The sequence below is a fragment of the Lichenostomus cassidix genome, chromosome 17 (genome assembly GCF_008360975.1).
Source record: "Lichenostomus cassidix isolate B80296 chromosome 17, HeHo_3.0, whole genome shotgun sequence".
NCBI classification, from domain to species: Eukaryota; Metazoa; Chordata; class Aves; order Passeriformes; family Meliphagidae; genus Lichenostomus; species Lichenostomus cassidix.
In genome coordinates this window covers 462,501-466,094 of record NC_139497.1, presented here as the reverse complement: position 1 = coordinate 466,094, position 3,594 = coordinate 462,501, and positions in this window count along the sequence as shown.

The window sequence follows — 3,594 nt, the reverse complement described above, 5'->3', positions numbered from 1 at the left end:
AAGAATGTAAATAAAATGAAAATTTGAAATTAAATGTTTAATTTGTCCTGGAGCAAGTAATTTCTATTGACCTGAAATTCAACTTTTCACGTAACTTTGTTTCACAGAAGATTCTGGAATGGTCTCTCCTCCTCTTCAGGCCATGCTCCTCTTCCAGCCCAGACTTCACAGCTCTCCACAGTGAGGGCTGCTCCCTGCCGTGACTTCAGGGCATGTGATGCTTTCCCTCAAACGGACTCTGCTGCCCTGGCTTAACCTGTTTGAGACACCTGGTGCTGCTCCTTGCAGGGCCAAGTCTCTGCCTTGCCCATCACCAGCCCCAGGTCCCTATGCACCCGACTGCCCAGCCTGGTGCAGTGACAGGGGAACAACACTGTAGGTAAATAACTTCCAAGCAAGTTACTTTAATTAATGCAGGCAGTTCTGAAGGCAAAAGCAAACAGCACTTGGCAGTGAGAACTTTTAATGAGAATGTCACTAAGAAATTCAGATGGTGAACACAGAGTGATTCGCGGTGCACCTGCCTGACTTCTCTGCCTTCCCAGTTCTTCCTGTCCACTAAACATAAAAATGTAATCTGTTTTTATAACCCCAGAATCCAGGCTTTCTTTCTCCTTTTATTAACCAATTTATTAGCAGGACATGAGCAGCCAGCTGGAGTCATAGGGCAGAGCCCTCTGATCCCTTTTTTTGCAATCGCCTAATTATTTATTGCTATCAGACATCAGAGTTTCTATAAATTAAACCTGCTCTTCCCAAAGTTGCCTCTGGATTTGAATCAATACTGGGCATCTCACATAATATGTGATTATTAATAAGTGATATTTGAGACCATTCCACAGAACACCCTGAGTCTGGGGGCCTAAGCTGGGGAGGTGAGGTGGGGGCAAAGCATGCCCTGGCATGGAGATGTGCCACTGCCTGGGGCTGGGCTGGCCTCAGGAACCGTGCCAGCCTGAAAACCACAGTTAAACCTGAGGTTTGGAATGGCCACATAGCAGCACTCCTGGTTGGTGAAACACACCAGTACCGCAACATGCATTTTCCTCTACATTGGAACAAAACTTTAATATTCACCATACAGGAAAAAATCAAACAAACTTTAATTTAGAGGCATCTGAGCTGCCTTCTTGATAAGATCAAATTGTTTGTGTATACATATATATTATCAAATACAACATAATATAGATTATAATGTGAAATATTTATTAGACACAATTTAAGCAAAAGTAATTAAAGTAAGAACAGTGACTGTATTTATTTTGAGTCTTTCACCTTATCAACCAAAGATTAAAAGGAAAAAAATGATTTAATTTTTCTCCCGTCACAGGTGTCATCGAAGCTGGCACCCACCAGCCTTCCCATTCCAACAGAAATGCTTCCCGCCACGGAAAATTCCTCCTCGGGGTGTCGGGGACAGAGGGCTGAGAGCTCCGGGCTGCGCTCCCTCCGGGCTCCACTCCCTCCGGGCTCCGCTCCCTGCGGGCTCCGTTCCCTGCGGGCTCCGCTCTCTAAGGGCTCCGCTCTCTAAGGGCTCCGCTCCCTGAGGGCTCCGCTCTCTAAGGGCTCCGCTCCCTGCGGGCTCCGCTCTCCAAGGGCTCCGTTCTCTAAGGGCTCCGCTCTCTAAGGGCTCCGCTCTCTAAGGGCTCCGCTCTCCAAGGGCTCCGCTCTCCAAGGGCTCCGTTCTCTAAGGGCTCCGCTCCCTGCGGGCTCCGCTCTCTAAGGGCTCCGTTCCCTGCGGGCTCCGCTCTCTAAGGGCTCCTCTCTTTAAGGGCTCCGCTCTCTAAGGGCTCCGCTCTCCAAGGGCTCCGTTCTCTAAGGGCTCCGCTCCCTGCGGGCTCCGCTCCCTAAGGGCTCCGCTCTCTAAGGGCTCCGTTCCCTGCGGGCTCCGCTCCCTGCGGGCTCCGCTCTCCAAGGGCTCCGCTCCCTGCGGGCTCCGCTCTCTAAGAGCTCCGCTCTCTAAGGGCTCCGCTCTCCAAGGGCTCCGCTCCCTGCGGGGCCTCAGCCCAGCCCAGCCCCGTCCCTTCCACAGCGCCACCTGGTGGGCAAGGAGCGGCACGCGCGGCGCGGAGACGCGGGAGACACTGGGGACAGGGGGGAGAGGAAGGACAGGGGGACAGGGGGGAGAGGAAGGACAGGGGGACAGGGGGCACAGGGGACAGGAAGAACAGGGGGGACAGGGGCGACAGGGAAGCACCATGGAGATAAGGGGTACCAGGGACACTCAGGGCACGGTGAGCACCGGGAAGACGAGGCGAACACAGCCCAAGAGCAGCCCAAGAGCAGCCTAGCACTGCTTCGGGACCTGCCAAGGTGTTGCCCCACGATGACAGCGGTCTGTTCAAGGACATCCTCGGAGCTGCAAATATCAGCAAAAACAAGACATGCAAATGGAGAAGAAGACACCACAGCTCAGCACAGTGTGCTGCAGGATCACTGTTTGGGAACAGCCCCACATTCATAAAGCAGCCAAAAAACCAACTTTTTCCTGTTGAAAATAATTATATCTTGTCAAGTTTGGTGGCATCTGCAAAATATCTGTTAATCTAAATTATATGATACTTAAAGAGAAGAACTAGGAGCTGTGCTAATAGTGTTATTTCTCTCAGACTTTTAGAAATGGAATTAATATGCTCACACAGTTGGTGCTCCTTTACCAAGGAGCTGCCAGAGCTGCAGGAGCTGCAGGAGCTGCAGGAGCCAACCTATCCTGGAGGTTGACAACAGCCCCTCTCCCTGGGTGACACCCATCCAGCTCAAAGCATCACCTCAAAAAGAGTCATGTTCCTGCGGCACAGATGGGGCTGGGGGATCTGTAGTTGTGGCCTTGGCAGAATGTCCCCCCCAGCTGCCCTCGTGTCCCTCCAGTCCATGTTGCCTGCTCATGACTGTGCAGGAATCCTTGGCAGGTATGGCAGCAAAACAGCAGCTCCATGATCCCAATTTGTCCCTTGTTCCCTGCCCAGGGTCACTGCCTGTGCATCTGCTGGGGAATGTCTAAACATTAAGGAAGGCTCCAGCTATGAGGAGAATCCTTTGGGGAGCCTGGGGAGAACCCCTGTACGTGCAGAGTTGGGTTTCCTGAAAGGAAAGGCTATGGTGATGGTAGGGATGGATGAAAATACCTGCATCATGAGTCCTGATAAGCTTGTGCCCACGTGCCCAGGGAAGCAGAGACTGGGAAGGGCCAGACAGGAATGTGGTGACAAGCAGATTAAAGGCACAAAGCTGCCTGAGCCGTGCTGTGCAGAGCAGCTCTGCTGCCCTGAGCTGGCTGTGGCTGATCACCCGATGAGTCCTGGGCTGCCTCCACTGCATCACAACGAGCCCTGGCACGGCTGCCAGCCTCCTGGCACCTCTGCAATCCAGCCCTATCTGCACTTGCACATCTGTGCTGCCACTGCCTGTGCCAGCTGTGGGGAGAGCCAGCCCTGTCGAGCAGCAGCAGCAGCCGCCGTCCTGCCAGGCTCCTGTGAGACACAGCACTCTGCTTGGCAGCTGAGGCCAAGAACTTCTTCTGGTCGGAGAGGATGGGAGAGCTTCTGGAGTGCAGCATGCCTAGCTGTGCCCCTTCCCTATGCTGTGGCACCCGTG